Consider the following 19710-nt stretch of genomic DNA (forward strand, 5'->3'; position numbering starts at 1 on the left):
CCGCTTCCTCCGCGGCGCCGCTCGCCCCGCCCCGTCCCGTCCCGCGCAGGCGCGGCCGCGCAGCCCCGCCCCCTCCGCCCAGCGGCGGGAGGAGCGGCCGCAGGTCGCCTCTCGCCGCCGCCTCAGAGTGCCCCTCAGCCCCGGCGGGGCGGGGAGCTGGTCCCTGCTGTCCTCCTCCTCCTCCTCCTCCTCCTCCTCCTCCTCCTCCTCCTCGGCACCCGGCGAGAGGGAGGAGGAGGAGGGAGAGGGAGGCCCTGCCCGGTTTCTCGTTCCTGCCGGTAACTCGCCGTCTCGGTGCCTGGCGCCTGGAGGGTCTCTGGGCCCGTCCTGAGGGAAGGCTGGCGGGGGGTGTAGCCCGCCGAGCTGCCTCACGGCCTTCTGCTGTCACCTCCTCCATCGCCGTACCCTGCCAGCCCCACAGCCCGGTCACCTGCCGCGGGCCTGTCCTGAGCCTGCGGGGCTCTTCCGCACGGCGGGAAATACTTGGCCGAAATATCCCAGAAAATACACCCTGGAGGTTACTGACACAGATCAGAAGTTACCCAACTGTAAATACTAATGCAATACCAGCACTTTGCTTTAACACAATTTCCTTTTTTGGTAATTTTTTTAAAACTTTGTGTACTCGTGTTGACATTGAACGTTTTAATCGGCTTTTCCCTTAATCTTACGCTGCTTTCAGAGCTGGGAAGTAGCAGCAGCGTTTCATTTCACTGTAACAAAGGAGGGCCTTTGATCTACAAAGGATGGTTGTTTCAATCCCAGCCTATAATGCTCCTAAAGTTAAATTTAAACTGTAAACACGTCTGGTGTTTTGTTATAGTATGGAATGCCAGCGGCAGCGCTGCATGACAGCTGATACATTTTGAAAGAATGCAATAATAATAAAGTCAAACGATGAAAACAACATTAAATTCCAGCATGAGGCTTTGCATCCCCTATACAAACATTCCTGACCTTTTCCCAAAATCGTCTTCTGCGCAGAATTTCAAAAGTGAGTGTTTCTGTTGCAGTTTGGCGCAAAACCCCATTTCAAGATGTCCACCCACCTTTCCCCTGAAATGCAAAAACCTCTGCTGCGATCAGCCCAGGCCGATGAATCTCGTTTTTCTGAACTTGACGTCTGACCGAAAAGCGCCTGGGTCCCTCACCCCTCCGGGCTGATGATGGAAGAGCCGCCTCCATCGTCACCTTCCTACCTGCTTTCGGACCTGGCTGCCTTCCAGCTCCTCTGGACTCCCCGAAGAGCAATAACAGCTTCGGTCTTAGCAAATTCATCGCTGGTAGCTGCCTGCTTGATTGAGCTTTTCAGCAGATGTGTCACAATATTCATTTATGACCGTTAAATCAGTTAATAGCTTTGAATTACACGCTCCCTTCTGACCTGCCGGGAGGAATTTTGTACCTACGTGGGCCACCGTGACAGGAGGATGCTGCAGGCTAATTGGCCACGGAGGGTTTTTAATCAGCGAGTCTCTCGGCTCGTAACCATAGGAGTGGAAAGTGTATAGGAAGTTCTGCTCTTCTAATTGCTGTGGTGAAAGAGAAATGGTTCGCACACCTCCCCACAATAAACATCGCTTACTTAGCAGCACAAGGCGTGAAAAAAATAAAACGGCAAACTGAAAATGGAGTTGCAAATTACATGTAAGTCTTTAGTTGGGTGGATGTGGAGTGCTGGTGACTGAGGGAGAGCCCTCCGTACCACAGGTTCTCCACAGCCATTTCCTCAGCCTGTAAACCCAGAGTCTGGGCGTGTGCGTTTATTTGCCGTTCAGTCGTAGTCTAAATTTCAGACTCCGGGTATTTTCTAATGCACCTCGGTTAGGGGCTTACGGACAGGCAGGCAACTTGCATGTCTAAAGTGATCAAAACCAAAACTGAGGCTCATCTTTGGCTTAGGTTTCCTGAACTGCATGATAAAAATCATTGCAAAAGTGTTTGCAAAACTAATGCACTAAATGAGCACGAGTTTGCACCAAGCTCTGTTTGAGAAATGCAGAGAATGCAAAATCAGCCTGTTTCAGTGATGGTTTTAGCCTCTTAAAGACTGTTCACAGTGGCAATAAATAACCATGCTTCTAGTTGAGAGAAACGACGACGACTGTTACGTCCTAATAGCGCATCGCTCAACGATACCTCGTGCAGTGTTACCTCTTGCACTTAGGGTATTTTCTCGGGCAGAGCCTCCCCTCACCTGGTTTTCGACAACGAGCACCCTGAAAAGCTTGCCCAGTGACCGAGCAAACTTTTGATAGCCTTCTCTGGTGAAGTTATGTGCCGAAAGACTCGCTGATTAAAAACCCTCCTGTCTGCCGATAACGTTACTTTAACCTTAACCTCTGTCATCCCTGCCTTGGACACAGGGATATGATATTCAGCAGAAATGTAATATTCAGCAGAAGGACCTGTGCTAGATTATTTTACTGCATTTCTTTTTAGTGAGTATGTAACTTGCCTCCTGGAAATCACTGGCCGATTTTAACAAAAGGTCACCAAAACCACATAAACCATGTGAAAATAAACACATTCTTCGGATACATCTGCCAGCCTGCGCACAGACGCTTTTAGGGCTAAAGTCATTGCTGGTGTGTCTGTTCTGTTATGCCCATGAAGCTGATTGCTTGCTGAGCCTTAGAGTTATAATTAAAATGCACTCTGCTACCCTTAATCATCGGGGATATTAGAAGGCAATTGAAGGTTTCATGGATGTCAAGAAACATTGTTGGAGAAAGGTGAAAAATGCAGCTCACGGGCCAGCTCAAATGCTAAAGATCCACTGTTGATTTTTTTTTTTGGCTGCATGGACTATTTTTGGCAGGATCGAGTTCACGGTCTTTCAAAACCATTCTGGGTAAGATTATATTGCAAGAGGATACACAAAGTCTCTCCGTGGAAAGCTGCTAGCAATAGCTGTGAATTCACGGCGCTCGCATGGAAAAGTTTTGCTTGGCCAGGCAGTGGGACGCATCATTGCTTGTGCTCTGAGCGTGATTGTAGCAGCGTTTACCACCACTGTGTCCCGAGGGGCAGGGAAGAGCTGGTATTCATTTCTGGATGTAAAACAAATCTGCAAAAGCAAATAGCTGACAGTTAATGGCACTGATGAGAATTTGATACTTTAGGACCTCATGGAAGACGTACGATCCAGGGATAATTGTGTGGGTGCTGGGAGATGGGAGACAGGGCTTTGGTAACGACTGCTCCATGTCCAGACTCGCTTACACACGCTGTTGTGACAAAGGGTGGCTTTTCCCACCTCCTCCTTATGACTGTAAATGACTGTCTAACATTCCCTGGAGAGGACAACTGGCCCCTTCACGTAGACGCAGGAATGAAGTCCTTCTGCCTCCTTCAATCAGTCTTCCAACATTTTTGCCTTCAAACAGTTTCTCTTCTTTATGAGTACCAGGTGACCTCAGCGCCTGGATGGCTTCCAGCAAAACTGCACGATGGTTACGCAGGCCAGGAGCCTTCATCTCATTGCTTGCGCAAAGTCCTCTGCCAGCTAGGCTTCTCCACAGAAACGCTGCGGAGCTTTGGCTTTGCTCATGGGCGGTCATTAGCAATGGGCAAAAGGGATTTCAGGTTTAGGAGAACCTAGGAAGAGATGTCACAGCTGAGCCAGTGTAAGCACTAGGCTTTCTAAGCTATTTAGTGTTTATCTTCTCAGGCAACTTCTAAAGGAGCTCTGTAACGGCAGCAAGAACCCCTTTCCGTGGCCAAGGACAGCGCGTACACGTCTGAGTAGGGATAAAACACCGTCATTTGCTCTGCCTCACCTGCTGAGGGGTGTCCTGCTTCTGTCTTTCACGGAGCAAGGTGCCCCAGAGTTTCCAGTTCTCCTCTCTTGTCTGGGTGGGACAGACTGGGGGCTTACTGCTTTTTTTCCCCCGCATCTCTAAGTTTGCCATCCCTTTTCCCACAGCCCAAGGAAGAGAACTGAGAATGAGGAAATAGACTACATATTGGATCGTGTAAACAGACAGGTGGCTTCACCCAGATCAGCAGTCACCCGTGGACTCTTCCAAGGTAAGGAAGAGCTGAAATTTCAAAGTTGAAAATATACAGATGGCCCCACACCCTCCCAAACTCTTTTTATCCCGTCTCATCAACCATAACAGGAGGCACTAGCTGGGAAGGCTGGAGTCTCTGTTGCTGGAGTAGCAGAGACCCAGCACTGTGGGTCAACGATAAAAAGCCTCAGACTTCCAGCCTGCTCCCCTTCTACTTTTTCTTTTTTTTTTTTTTAATTTCCAATTGTGCACGCAGGTCCATAAAGCTGCCCTTGAGAAGGTAGAAGAAGCTTTATTCTACCACTTCGAGTAGAATACAGAAAGAGAGGAAAAGCCACTCACACAGCAGCAGACGGAAATGCCCTATCCAAGTTCCTGGAAATGTAGCATTTAATGGAAAAAACATCCCGGGAACATGAAGCTAACTGAGAGCTACTATGGCATTAAGCAAGCAGAGGTTGGAGGAAAGCAGAGCGTCAGAATGCGATTTCAGCGTGTGGTTGGTAAGGCACATGCCATTCCTCTGTTCACCTTATAAGGGGAGTGTTGCATGCCATGATATTGCTAAATATGAAATAAATTGTGTTTGCGGGCTGGTTGTCTTACCTCTTCCCTCCCCAGGACGCTCAGGGGATGCTGGCTGGGGTGTGCATCATCTGAAGCGTTTTCCTTGCTGATAGATGCCAGGATTTTGGGCCATTTCAAAGCATGGGTTGCACAGTAAAGCTTGTAACGCTCTTACATTTGGTTCTGTGCTCAGACCATCAGAGCTTAATGCTCAGGTGAGAGTCAGTATCAGGACAGGTCAGAAAATGACGAATAAAACCATTTTGATGACAAAATTGAGGAGAAATTCACGTGATCAGGGTGTTGCACTATCACCCTCCTATTGGTCTAGCGCTGTTCCCAAAGGGGCTGAGGCAGGCCGAGAGGCTGGATTCGGCTGCCTAAACACACCTACAGCTTGAGAAACTCCAGAAAGTCCTCCGTCCCCCTGCTCTTACACAGGCAGATGACACCCATGTTACTTCATGCCCTGTGAGAGTAGACAGGATCTAGAGCATGGGTGACACGCACTGACCGGCCTGGATAATTCCTGTGGTTTTGGGAAGAGGTCTGCTGGAGGGGGCAGAGAAGGCAAGTAGGCACCTGAAAGTGGGGGCTCCCTCTTGGATGCCAGATCTCAGGAGCTGGCAATGAAAACTTCTGTCCCAAGGTTGGTGGGAACACTTCCCATCTTACAGAATACCCCGTCTCACCTTGGGTCAAGCGGTTTGTCTTCGGTACGGCTTTGGATTTGTGGCTAGCGCAACCTGTCAGACCCAGTATGCAAGACTGGAAAATGTTATTGGGGTTTTTTCCAGCTTATCAAAGGGCTGTTGGGGTTAAAACCAACTGCTGAACGCCCCCGACCCCTGGTGTTAAAACCACCTTGGCACAAACGTCCTGAGAATCACTCATTGGCAGAGACCCGAGACCAGAGCTCTGCCTCCAGGGCAGCCTGGTGCTCCTGGGTTTCTGCCACCTGTCTGGTCTTTTGTTGGCTTTTCAGTGCAAATGAACCTTCAAAATCTGTCTTCAAGGGGCTTGCTTATGTCTCTGCGGAAAAGACAGACCTTGTGCTGTAGTTCAGCATGTGACTCCAAAAGCAGCACCCGGCTTGCACACGCAGAGATCCTCGGGGAGCTCATTCCTCTCTGTGCCTTTCCCTTTTCCCTTGGGAAGTCAACTGCAGAGCCATCATAAACTTATGTGGTCACGTTTTACAGATCACTTGTGTAAGTTTTTCCCTGTGCTCTGGCAGTTTGAGCTGTTTTATGGTTTACTGGGGTTTTTCAGAGCCCACACACGATATAGGAATGGAGATAATTAGTTGTAGGAGTCACTGTATCCCATCCTTCTTTTGCGAAAGCACAACTGGGGCATTTGCCCAGGAAGCGGAAAATATTTATTTGACTTCCTTTCTGAGAAAGTATTAAAATCCCTGTTTTCACTAGGATAAAATTTACTGCACATAAGAACCAGAAGGAAAGACTGACTGACTCACCCATGTTCACTGAATCCCACTCCCTCTGCAAGAAAAGGCTGTTTAACTGCAGGATCCATCAAAAGAAGAGGCATGAGAGAGCACGACTCTCACGCTCCTCTCCTTTAGATTTTTTTGCAGAGCAGCAAGTCTGAATTCCTTTAGGCTGCAGAGACCTAACTCTTGTCTCCCATTTTCTGACCAAGTGGCGTTACAATTCTTGCACTGTCACCAGCACCAGCCGACAAAGTGGCTGGGAAAGAGCAAACCCTGCTCACTCCTTGCGCGTGGGGGACGAACAGACCCTTTTGCCAACAAGCGTTTTGGACTCTGGATCCTGCGTGGGTGAAATCTCTTGCCTGCGATCCCATTTCGGATGCCCACACTCTCCTGCACGCTCCAAATAAGCAGTTCCTAGGTGACTCCTACTCAGCAGGGGGAGTATTGGGGAGATTTTTCCCTCTGCACACACACTGGATGGATACCTGGGCTCCAGCTCCTGTCTGTGGGCTGGGCACCTACGGTTAGATCCTGCAGATTTGGCAGCGCTTAAGTTATCAGTGTAACCAAATATATCGGACTACGGTGAACTCTAGGCAATACTAATGAAGTCATTGTGGGCAACAGGAACCTTCCCGTGGCTCCTGATGGCCTTTGGACCAGAGCAGAGGGTGTCCAAACCCGCCAGAAGCCGCCCACGGGGATGAAGGAGAGTTATCGGTATTGATTTCCCCAGCCGCGCACAGGATCTGAGTCAGTTTTACATCATGGCCAATCTAAGGTATCTGCTTCTCTTCCCAGCACTGGGCAAACTGCTGTCACACCCTCAGCTCAACCGGCCAGCTTTTATTGAAGACAAATATATTTTACGCCTGAAGAACAGATTCCTGTAGCTGATACATTCCCATATAGATAAAAACAGATCCATTGTAATCACGCTTACGTTGCAGATCCCATAAGCCAACTGTTTTAACAGATTCTTTCTGAGTCCTTTTCTTTGGGCTTGGAACGTACTCAACACCAATAAACCGAAAGACTTAGCAGGCTGGTTTGCCTCATTAAAATGCTTTTGACCGTACTCGGTTCTTTCAGAGCCGCTGTGTTTTCGTAGATCCTCATCCTGAAAACGAGGTAAGGGTCAGGAAAAGGGCTGCGGACAGACAGCCTGGCCTCCCCCAGCCAACTGTGCCCGGGTGTTTTCAGAGTCCCCGCCGGACCGTTCATTTTCCAGCAGCTCACACCATGTGAGGTCATGTATACCCAAAATTCAATGAAAACTCCCTTCAAGAACAACAAAAAACCCCTCAAAAACATTTTTTTCAATGCTTTTCATAAAATATCCGGTATTCCCACATAGATTTCAGTGCTGAAAAAACCTTTTAAGGCCCGAGTTTCAGTGAGGAGGGATCCTGTAAGCCCACTTGCTTGGGCCAGGTCTCACCCTACCTTGGACGACAGCTGCAGGATCCTCGCACGTTGTCACCAGCTAGTTCCTCTGCTGACTAAAACTTTGTCCCTGTCGTGATAAAAATCCCAAGCCAGGCATTTTCTAGGCGAGCTGATTGAGCAGCAAGTCACTGACGTCGTGGACTGGAGAAACAGGGAGAGGTTCTCTGCTGGATGCCTCCGTTCTCCCTGCAGGCTGGACTTCAGTCCGGTTGGGAGTTGTGCCCAGAGCAGCCTGATACGTTTTGCCTCAGTTTCCCCTGCCACCAGCTTTCATTGGCTTTAAAAATCACCGGCTGCTGGGAACCTTCTTGTTTTGTGATCACTGTCATGGGCCATTTCTCTTGCGCAAGCAAAATAAGCTCTGTTTCCTCAGCCTGTCCCCGTAAAGCCAAAGCCTGACCTTGAGTGGCTTCCGCAGGTCTTAGTCCAGAATTTTCCACTCATTCGGCTTTTTTATTGAGTTGCAGGTGACAGGACTGGACACAGCATCCAGTGACGATCACACAAATTAATTCTATCTCCCGTTTCCTACTGGAGGCATCTCCACGCTTCCTTCTGCAGGTCAAGGTGAGGGTTAGGTCGGATGGAAATGAGCTTTCTGCCACGCGCGTGGTGCTCAACATCTCTTGAATGTCACTAAAAGCAAAAGGCTGGTCTTGAAATACCGTCTACCAGCGTTTTTATGGAGTGAAAGCCGTGCAGAATGTTTACGGTCGCACAGTTCAGCTTCAAGACTGCTTTTATTTCGGTAATATTGGCATCTCACAGCTCATGCTAATAATCCCTCTCGGAGAGGGCAACAGATTTGCTATCCCTAATTTATAAGCTTTGCCTCGCACGTGCAGGCGAGAGCGGCGAGGTCTGCGTTAAAGACCCGTTATTGTGCGCAGAACGAAACCAGACGGGGACAAACGCTCCGGAGTGAATCGTGCCGGCAACCATCGCTGCCGCACCGCGGCATGGGAAATCGCTGCCTAAAGGCGATTTTTAAAGAGCCTTCCTGACATCCAATTAATATTTGGACGGTACTAGCGGCAGATTCCTGTGTGGTTTTTAAGCACGTGGGTGCAGATGTCTTCTGCGCCCAGCTAATTTCGGCGCTGTAACGGGACGGGTGGAGGAGCGCCGTGGCTGTGACCAGGGGTGACCGGTCTTTGGCGGATTAACCCTCACCGAGAACCGGCTGCTCTGTCTCCCCCAAACTTTTGGCCGGAGCTTTTCACCATCCCCAAGACGCCGGGCTTTCTGCAGAGGGAGCGATGTGAGGGACAGACGAGGGGCTGCCAGCGGGCCCCGGGCTGGGCCGCAGCGGGACGCTAGGTGTCACTGCCCGCCCGCCCTGGCCACGGCCGCCGCCGCCTCCTGCCCTGCGGCCACGCGTGTTCCCGGCTCCGCACACCGCCGTCACCCCGTGGAAGCACCTACCGCCGGCCCCCGGTGCTTCCCCTTGCCGGGATGCCCGCAGGAGCGATGGGCTGGGGGAAGGGGGCGGGGGGGGGGGGGTCTGGCCGCGTCCCTTCAGGCGGTGCAGACACGGGTGGGGAGGGGAGTCCTTCCCCACCAGGGAACACCCCCCTCGAGTGCCGGCAGTGCCTCTTCCGCTTGGTGTTAGCGTGGCTTAGTCTGTAATTCGACCTTCAGCCAGGCAAAGCCATCCTTTCCCCGATTCCATCCCGAGGGACATGGGTCCGGCGGGCACCCGGCCCCGGGGAGGCTGCAGCGTGGGGTCACCCGGCCCCGGGGAGGCTGTAGCGTGGGGTCAGCCAGCCCCAGGGAGGCTGTAGCGTGGGGGAGGCTGTAGCGTGGGGTCAGCCGGCCCCAGGGAGGCTGTAGTGTGGGGGAGGCTGTAGCGTGGGGTCAGCCAGCCCCGTGCTCCCGGCGCGGGGCAGAGACTGTGGCACCCTCGTTCCACGCCTGTGTCTTGTAGTAAACACCAAGGATGGGGAATCCCACGGGAGAATAAACCTCGCCGCAGAGCCAGATTCCTCCCGGGAGATATGAGTAGAGCCAAGGGTGCCATAACATCGCAGGGTTTTAAAATCAGCTGGGTTTTGGCACACCTGTCGCTCTCCCATGCAAACCCGAATTGGTACTGCAGGGGCAAATGAGCCAGGCTTGCATCATCTTGGCCAGGGTGGGAATTCCAGGCTCCCGATGCCCTGCATTGCCTCTACACGAGGAAGGGATGCTTTGCCGGAGCGTCACGGACACAAAGCCTCGCAACCCGCGTGCCAAAACCTGCCTGTAAAATCACTGCCCACGGAGTGATTTTAAATACTCGGTACACCGATCCAAACAAGTCCCTTCAGGACCGGGGGAACCAGGGACACCTGCCTGCCTGCAGGTTTGCATCTCGCCCTCGCTCGATGACGACGGTAAGGCGTATGAGCGAGTCGTGGCCCGGCTCAGCTGCGTTCTCACGCTGGAGCCAGCCACCGGCCTGTCCTTGCTTAGCCTCTCCGAGGATTTTATCTCGCTCGTAGCTTATATCCCACACTACTCTGCTTGCCAGCTCTGCACCGGGTCGCGCTTGCTAGATATACCCCTGCCGCCGTCCTGCCAGCAGTTCGTCTGGAAGCAGACTGCCTTCTGCAGCCACCGTGGATGGGTTTCCTCCAGCACCTCTCCAGCGGTCCTGGAGCCCAGGACTAGCTTTTAATAATGTTTCTGAGCAGCACGCAGTGCCGCTGAGCCCCAGCTGGTGCCAGGAGTCACGGTTTAAATAACACACAATAAATATTAGAATAGCCTGAGCTACGGAGAACTCCTCAGACACCAGTTTCTAAGGATGATCTAATACATTTCTTGGACTCGCTAGTCCTTCTCATTACTCTTCTGCATTTTTCCCCCTGCTATTTTTCTTCCCTCCCAATCAAATGTTTTGGGTTTTTGCTGGATTTTATTTTTTTTTTTTTTTCTGCTTGGATCTCTGAAATATTCAGCCATGGCAACAGGCTGGAGGAGCGAATTCCCCGGGTCCGCCTGCGTGTCCTTGGGGTCTGGTGGGGAGCGAGGGGGGGTGAATTCCAGCCATTCCCTCTCGCCGGGAGCAGTGTTTAGTAAACACACGCAAGCACACACATGCTAACCCCTGCCCGGCTCTGCCACACACCCGCCAGCACGGTAAAGGCTTTTCTCGGGCTTAGCACGTCTCCTCCCGTCCCGTCCCCCTCACCCCGGACCGAGCGGCACCCCTCTGCCCGGCACCGTTCTGGGCTGGCATTTTTTGGGAGCAGCATTGGGGAGGAATGCAAGCCCCTGGCGTCGGGACAGGAGCTGACATTCCTGGTCCCGGGCTGAAGAATGTGGACATAGTGTCCGCTCCAAACTCCAGCGCTGGAGTTCATTCACCCCATACCCCAGGCGAGGGGAAAGCCGGGATCGGAGCAGGGCTCGGCCCTCGGTGGCGAGGCTGCTGTATCCCGGGGAGCCGATGCACTCCCCCACCATCACCTCCAGGCACTCAGGATCTCCCCGAGTGGGTCACGTCTCGCTAGGGCATCTCAGGAATTGCTTCTCCTTGTTTTGGTGGCTCCATGGCCTCTGCTCCTCGATCTGCAGATGTGTCAGCCTTGTCTTGGAAAAGCTGGGAGAGCACGAGGTGCGCTGGAGGCTGCTGGATGGGTTGGTTTCAACGCAGCAGGCAGCTCTAAATCCGGAGATTTGAAGGCAAACCTATCCTTGGTGGGCCGGCGGCAGGGGTGCGGGAACCACCGCTTAGGACCCAAGCACCCCGGTTTGATGGGTGTTACGAAAAGGTTTCTATCAAGCGAAGCTGACCTGCTTTGGCATCTCTATGGTGGCACAAACCAGAACTGAATGTAAATTCAAGCCCTAAACCCATCGCTAGCTTCCAGCTCATCTTTCTAAGGCAAACACGGTGTTATAATTGCCCCTGCCCCTCCGACACGCCCAGGCGAAGGCCAGCAAGGACTATTTATACACTTTATAATGTTACACACCACTTGGATTACCGCATGGCATCCAGTTTGTTTGGAGCAGGGTCTCATGAACCAGAATAGTTTTGCATTAATACAGTTCTCACCAGTTCGTAGGTTTGAAATCGGATACGACGGAGTTACTCGCTATTTACTTAGACTGCATTGTCCAGGGCTTTGTGGCGGCTGAAAATAGCAAAACTTCAGCAATAACAACGATACAACATGGTTCGGGCAGAATGATCCCCACTGATTCACCACCCCGTTACGTCAACGTTACGACACCAGGGAAATGCTGCTCGTTCCACCGCTGTTCAAGGACGATGAAGCCCCCAGGTTGTAGGGAAGCTGGGAATTTTGGGGAGTTTCGAAAGAATTTGCAGAATTCTCATTTTTTAACACCACCAGAATATGAGAGGAGGGTTATCCCCAGCTCCTGTGGTTGGAGAACAGGATGAAATGGAATAAGATATCACAAAATCCACCCTGGATCTGCGCCAGGGCTGGAGGTGAGTGCGGAGACGGGGATGGAGCTCAGCAGCAAACACCCCGTGCGGGACCGTAGGCTGCCCCGGCGTTCCCAGGACAGGCTCCCATACCTCCCCTACCTGCCCCAGCTTTGGAAAGTCTCCAGGTGTTGCACAAAAGCAAAGCACCCGCGGTTTGTTGCAGAACCTGAAGGAAGAGGCAGCTCTTGCCTCGGCACGTTGGAGCCAGCCAACGTTTTCTAGTCATGCTCTTAAAGTCAAGCTTTGGGAGCATCCGGGGTTACCCGGCAAATTCTTGTCTGCAGCAGGGGAGACCGACTCTTCCTCAGCCCTTGACGTGTCCGTGGGTGGCACGATCAAACCCACGTTGAGCCCGCTGTTGAAATGCAGAAGGAGTTGTCCCATGTCCCTGGCCACCTAGGGCAGGAGGACAGCAGGGCTGAGCTGCAGCGAGACCCGTTGCCCTAAAATGACATCTTCAAGGAAAAGCAAAGCCCAGAAAGCAGACCCACCACCAAGGCCATCTGCCCCAGTTCCTCCAGAAGAGGAAGGGACCAAGCTTGCTTCGAACCGATGGTGGGAACAGTCAGCCCCAAATGGAGATGCTCGGGAATGCTCTGCCCGTGCTGGCTTTCAAGGGTTAAGCCTTGTGTTTGTTTTACGGTGGTGGAGCTCACCCTGGCATGCTGCTGCTTTGTCATCCCAGGATTTTGTTCCCTGGCGCGCGAGCGAGATCTGACAGTTGGGGAGATGCACAGCTGCGCTTCAGTTGTGCAATGCAAGGCTGTGTGTGGAGGCAGCAAGAGGGATCCACGACACAACAGGAGCCTGTAAGCTCCTGATTCCAACCTTAAGTATTTGTGCCGTGGTTGCATCAAGGATCCCTAGTTCTAGCACCAAGGATCCCCTGTGCTGGAGCCAGGACAGGTTGCGGAGCTGGAGATGCTCCAGATTCAGAGTAATTTTCAGTGCTCTCCCGCCTTCTGGAACACCATCCTCCAGGGACCGGTGGGAGTGGAGATGGACTGTAGAATGGAGGTGGTGTTTGGACCATGGGAGTGGAGATGGTGTTGGGTGGAGCATGAAGAACATGTGGTTTGGGAGGGCTGGGGCTGGTTCTCCTGCCTGGAAGCAAGCAGAAGCCAAGGGGGGTGATGTGATGTCTGACTTGCTTCACCACAGATTGATGCTTTTGCAGCCGTCCGTGCTGCCCACGGTGCGACGTTCGTTGCCCCTCGCTCCCGTTCCTCTGCAGCACAAATGCCCCCAACCCCACCGGCCGCCTCCCCGTGCTCAGCTGCAGCCACGGCACACGCGTCCCTCTCTTGCACGGCTCGTCTTCTCTCTTACAGTCCTCTCGAACCTTGCAAAGCCCAAGCGGGCTCTCCCGTGTGTTTGCCTGGCTTCCCTCGCACCCTCCTGGCTGCAGCTCGGCGGCAGGGCAGGGACTCGCTGCCAGCTCGGAGCTCACCCGGTGGCACTGCCAGCAAATGCCTGGCATAGAAGAGGACGACAGCAAGGATTACGCCCTGCAAGCAGCAATAAATAAGAAAGCAGAGAGGAAAAAAAAAAAAAAAAAAAAGGGACTCGCGATTTGGTCTTCCTGACCTGCTGGCGAGCCCTGCGCGAGGAGGCTGGGGTGCTGGGCGATGCTGAGCCTTCCTCCCCGCCGGCCCGCGGTCCTCCCCAAGCCGGTTCGGCTCCGTGCACCGCTCAGCCAGCTTGAACGTGGGGCAGAAAAATCAATGCTGCTGGTTAAACGGATGTGCCATAAAGCCGAGCAAGATGGGGACAAAAATGAATGGAAGAGGAGCGAGGACCGAGATGAAAATATAGGGGCTTCTGGGCAGAAGCAGGATGTGTTTGGGCCCCAGAGAAGGAGCCTCCCCCGTGCTGGAGACACTCATTTAACTCTGCAGGGACACAACCCGAAATAGAGGCCATGGGGTACCGTCTCCATGGCGGCTCTATTCCGGGACGGAGCCACTTCTGGTCTGGCGCACGGGGCGGCAGCTCGGGAATAGCCTGGTGTGCTTTCCTGCGTGGAGACGACCTCGCTCGCACCGCGAGCATCTTCCCTGCCCATCTCCAGCCAACGTTCGTCAGGGAGGGCCGGAGAGAGGGACCCGCCTGCCAGTTTTCCGGCTGATTTCATTTTCTTAGAATTTCCTCTGTCGGTTCCGTTTCTTTCTTTTTTTTTTTTTTTTTTAAGACAGCTGGAAAAAATAATATGTTTTGGTTACCATGGTAACACGCTCCTAAACTTTTCGTTGGGTCCAAGACATGCCAGGAGTTCCAGGACGGCCAGTCACGGTGGCGGAGGCTTGCCCTCGCTTCCCGAAAGCGGCAGATGCTGCTCCCCATCGGGTCCGGGCTCATGCGGCCCCGACCTACCCTCCGTACCGACCCCTGTTTACTCGGCAAATACGGTGTTGCTTACAAATTCCTGGAGCATGCCATGGGATCGCCAGTGTAGTGTTACTTCATGCTGGACCTTATACAAGAGGAAAAAAAAAAAAATAAAAAAATAAAAGGATTGTGCTTTAAGGCTGTAAAAATGCGGGTGGGAATATTTTCCAGCCTGTGTCATTTTCCGTCGAGGCCAAAATTCACATTCTGCCTCTCGCTGTTTGTGTTTTTCTCCCTGAAACTCTTTTTTTTTCCCCTCATTTCAGGCTTTGTAACGCCTTTCTCTCCACCCCCCCACCCCTCCCAGATTCCATCCTGCACCGATGGGGTGCAGGGACCCGGGGCTCCCCGGGGAGGGGGGTGTGCAGGGCAGGGGGTCACCCCCAGCGCCCGCCGTGGGGACCGGGCATCCCCCCCCCCGTCCCGGCTCCGACGGTGGCTGCGGCATCCCACGGGTGTGCAAAAACCCGGGGAGAAAAGCACCGCGGGGGATCTATGCGCGACGTTCGGCTTCGGAGCGACAGCTTGAGGTGAAACATGCTCCGACTTTCTCGACTGAAGAATTGGGGAATTCAAGGGAAGTGATTCTCCCCTCCCCCCCCGATGAAAAATTTCAAGGAAACCATGTAAAATTTCAAGCATCAGAAGTTCAAACTTTGTTTTCCCCAAATTTCAGTATTTCTGTGATTTTCCTAAGCATGAGAACAGTGAGAAATAGGCACTTTCTCTTCGATTAACCAACACGAATTCTTACACGCTTGTTTTTTAAGAAGAATTTTAGCTCTAAAGTGGAGCGAAATTACGATGAAACATTTCCCCCGCAGCGGGCAGGAAGGCCAAATGTCCAATTTTTCCTGGAAGGAAGAAGCCAGGTTTTTTTTTTAATCAAAAAAAAAAAAAAAGAAACGAAGCCACTTCTGTACAGAAAGTATTTCGCTTGAGCTCTCCTGAGCAGCGTTACTGTGCAGTGACTCAGGGCTGGTGTTAACACCTGGGAAACGAAATTCAGGGGTTTTAAGGGTTTTCCCCGCCCCAAGCGATGGCTCCGACCGTCCCGCCGAGGAAATGCCGTCAGCCTCATCCCCCTTCTGAGCCCCTTTGCTTCCAAATGAGCTTCTAATGACCACAATTATTTTTTTGCATCCAATTAATTAATTAATCCATGCCTCGCTCCGTTCGGATATATGGGCCGAGCACTTTGCAGTGCCATGCGGTGGGACTTCGGGAGGCTTGCCATTCGCTCCGTGCCGGATCCAGCCCCGCGTGCTCGTGCCGATCCCATCGGGACGATGTGCCGGGACCTGCCGTGAACCTCTAAAACTTTCCTGCCACAGCAAAACCCAACGAGCATCCAAAAAAAAACCCCCCTGCATCAGCTCTAGCAGGATGCTCAGTTCCTTTTCTTTCCAATTTCTGCTTGAATATTTTCAGTGGCACGTTTGGAAATGAAAAGCTTTGGAAAACAACCCCTTGCCTGGTGGGAAGTCGGGCTTCCAAAATGTCACGGTGAAACACTTAGGGTTGGGGGTTTTTTGGTCAAAATAAATGAAGAAATAAAAAGGCATCTTGGGCCATGGACAACTCAAACACCGATGGGGGGGCAACGCGAGTAATGTTTAGCTAAAAAATAAGGTATTTCACTCAAAAATGTTTCTGGCACCTCTCCATCGGCACTGAACCGCCGATCCCAGGTGATGCAGGTGATGCTTGTTGCTGCCCTATCTAGCTGCCGGGGAACACAGAGATACACACAAATACTTTAATTTACACACACGAGTAGTGTCATGGGTGTCGCGCTCATCGGGTGAGCTCTGCGGGGGCACGTGGGAGATGTCCCCAAGCCCCAGCTGGTTTCAGAGCTCCCCCGAGACCTTAAAATTATTGTGCACTCAGCTGCCGTCACTTCACGCCCCCCGGCAGCTTGTCCCCCCTCTTCTATTCGGCGACGCGGTTGTGGCCAGCGTCCTGCGAGTCCTCTGCGTGCTCCTGCTCTGAGGAGCCAGCGGGGTCCGCCTGGGTGCTGGGGGACCCCCATCCCTGCGGGCGATGGCAGACCTGGGGTCTCCGGGGGTCCCTGCCAGCCCCGGCGATGCTGGGATTTGCCGTGACCCAGCTTTACCGAGCAGACAGCCCTTAGCTCCTGCAAAGGGATCTTGTGCTCGGAGCTCTCCAAACGTGGAATCCCCCTCCCCATCCCGCTTGCCGGCACCTTCTCGTTACCCCGAGGGAGCTGTTGGTCCCCCAGCCTTTCATCCGACGTTCACCTCGACACCTCCGTGTGGGGCTCCTCCATCACAGAGCTGGTGTCCAGAGCCCCCCTGTCCTGGGGACCCACCGTCCCCCAGCTCCCACCCCGGTGCCTCCCCAGCACCGACAGACCCCCCTGCAAAAGCCCGGTGCAGGTTTTCCCCTGGAGATGTTGCATGAGGATGAATTCATCAGCCGCCCATTGATCGTTGCCCCGACAGCTGAACCGAGCCCCAGCTCCAGCCAGAAACTTGCCCGGAGATCCAGCTGCACCATGGCGTATCGGCATTAAACCGCTGACGGGCGGGAGGCACGGCGCGGATCCTGCTCGTCCTCCGCATCCCGACTGGCACCGACCTCCTCTTCCTCACCTCCCCGCCGCCATCCATCCAGTCTCACCGTTGCTCCTCGGCCGCCGGAGCATCCGAAGCATCCTGAAAATGTTGCCGAGATGAAACGACCTGGAGCCCTCCCCGCCAGGCATCTCCTCCTCCGGCAGGCAGGGATGCAGCTGCGTGCAGGCTCGTCCCCTGCCTGCAGCGGGTCGGAGAGGGGCTTTCGGCCGCAGCCATCCTCTGCCCGGCCCCTGCCCGCCACGTGCCGACCCAAAGGCCCCAATACCAGGTCCCGGAGGGCTTTCGGGGTTCACACCTAAGAGCAAAGGCGGAGGAGTGCCTACGGGGCTGCCCTGCGAGAGGATGAGGAGGCAGAAAAGGTGAGGAAGGAGTCCCAGCCCTGCCAGGAGACCTGCGGGGCGAACCGGGGAATACCTGCTGCCTGCACGCGCGGGACGGTCAGGCTGCTCTCGTGCTCCGCTCCCAGCTGCCCGCATCGTCCCCGGACACGCGGCTCCCAGCCCCTGGGGACACAAAGCGAGGAGCACAGGCAGCACCCTGCGCCCCAGCTGCTCGTGTGAGCTGCACCCCTGAAGCATCCCCAACCGCCCCGAGCATCCCCAGCCGCCTCGGCCAGGGCAGGCGATGGGCAACGTGCCCGCCGGGCCGGATCCTGCCCGCCACCGCCAGCCCGGGGCTGCTCCGCCACTGGATTTGGCCCCAAATTCGCCCGCTGCCGGCCACGGGGAGCAGTGAGAGTGGCATCCAGGGAGCGGGTATGAGCAGAGAGAGTCAGCGAGCTCGTCCGCCTGGTTTTTCAAGGTCACAGAGGTGGTGGGAAGGAAAGAAAAGAGACCGAGAAAAAAAAAAGTTGACTCAGAAACCACAGGGAATTTTTTGCCTTTTTAGAATACTGGGAAGAGAAAAAATAGCCACAGTTATTCAAAGCATCCGGGATAATAACAGCCTGTTTACTGTTTGCATGCAAAGATGGCAGGCAGGCAGCACAGCGCAGGGAAGAGGAATGAGGAATTTGCCGTGCTCGCACCGCAGCCCAACCGCTTCTGCTTAGCCCAGCAAAGTGCCGGGCGGCTCTCTCGGCCTGACTGCGCCAGCCGCGACGGGCAGGAGCCGGGCGTCCCTGCCACCGTGCCCGACCGGTCCCCGGGAGGAAGGGACCCGGGGCTGGGGAGGATGGAGAAGCAGCTCCCGGTGCCGGAGGACGCTCGCGTTGCTCTGCGGCCGGGCGGATGGAGCATTCCGGAGGGAGCCACAGCCACCCCTGTGCACGCGGGGCCGTGCATCTCCCCTAAATAACACCACCCACCCCAACCCGCGGGTCCCGTCGCTGCTCCCGTGCCAGCTACGCACCGATGCTCTGCGGGGAGAGGGGGGGGCTTATAACGGCAACGGGATGCAAAGCTCGACACAAGGGGTTTGGGGGGGGGAAGCGTTTGCCCCCCAGCAGAAGGAAGCCGGGGGGAGCCCCCCAAGAAGCCCTGGGCACAGAGAGGAGCCCCTGGGTTTGGGGTGCCCCGGGGGAAGTGACGGGGCGAGGGAAGGAGGAAGGGGGAAGGGAAGGGTTCGGCAGGCCCGGCGGGGAGAGCTTCATTCCTGCCGGCCCGAGGAGCAAGCCGGGACTCGAGGCGGGAGAAAGCGTCGCGGTTTGCCCAACTGGTTTGCTGGGGAGCCGACTGCGGGGCTGGCCCGCGGCCTTGCCGAACTTCCCCCACAAGGATCAGGGTTATTTGGAAGGGATGTGAAATTCCCTTTCTCCCAAATCCTGGCGGGGATTTTTCGGCTTTTCAAAGAGCTCTTTTCCATCAGAAGGAGGTTGTGGTGAGCTCGTCTTTCCCCGTCCAGCTCTAGCATTTGGCATGTGGGAAAGGAGAGGAGATGGAAAGAGGAGAAGACGAGGAGGGACCAGGGCCAACGAAGGACCGGCCAAGTTCCAAGGATGCTCCAAGGACCAAGCTCCGAATTCCAGGCTCCAAGGAGAGACGAGGAAAAGCGGGAACCAACGCTGCAGAGATGCTGCTGTGGCGTGGCACCAGGGGACGAGGTGCTCCTGGCTGGGAATGGGACTCAGTGGACAACCACGGGGCACCTACGAGATCCTCAGCCTTGCCCTGACCCGCTGTGACCATGGGAGGGACGGTACCTCCCCAAATAGCCGCCAGGCCAGACGAGCCATCTCCCTTTCGCCCACGAGAGAGAGCTGCTGCCCCGGGACGGGGTATCTCACTCAAAGCCACCGGGGAGACGGTGGTGGCGTTGGGAGCAGAGCCCGCCGGCCCTGTTCCGTCTCTCCAGGGCTGCGGATGTCACAGCTCGGCAGACATCTCCAGCCACCCCATCTCAGGGTCATGGGGACACGGGGATGCAAGGACTGTGGGCACAGGGATGCAGGAACGCAGGGGTGCAGAGATCGAGGACGCAGGGATGAAGGACAAAGGGATGCAAGGACGCAGGGATGCTAGGACTGAGGACACAGGGATGCAGGGATGTAAGGATTGAGGATGCAGGGATGTAAGGACTGAGGACACAGGGATGCAGGGATGTAAGGATTGAGGATGCAGGGATGTAAGGATTGAGGACACAGGGATGTAAGGATTGAGGACACAGGGATGCAGGGTCATGGAGGTGCAGAGATAGATCAAGGACACAGGGAAGCAGAGGCTGAGGGCACAGGGATACAAGGATGTGGGAATACAGGGATGCAGAGATCAAGCACACAGGGATGCAGGGACACAAGGATCAAGGATGCAGGGATGCATATAAGGATCAAGGACACGGAGATCA

General features: G+C 54.3%; 1 long non-coding RNA gene across 1 annotated transcript; it reads right to left on the reverse strand.

Annotated features, from left to right (window-relative positions):
- Positions 1-10388: 10388 nt before the first annotated feature.
- LOC142602880 (uncharacterized) lies at positions 10389-14587 on the reverse strand. Its single transcript, XR_012836693.1, has 2 exons — positions 13526-14587; positions 10389-13411 (listed from the first exon to the last, which is right to left on the reverse strand). It is a non-coding gene; the product is annotated as an uncharacterized LOC142602880 (long non-coding RNA).
- Positions 14588-19710: the final 5123 nt, after the last annotated feature.

Source organism: Balearica regulorum, chromosome 9, assembly GCF_011004875.1.
Source record: "Balearica regulorum gibbericeps isolate bBalReg1 chromosome 9, bBalReg1.pri, whole genome shotgun sequence".
Classification (NCBI taxonomy): Eukaryota; Metazoa; Chordata; class Aves; order Gruiformes; family Gruidae; genus Balearica; species Balearica regulorum.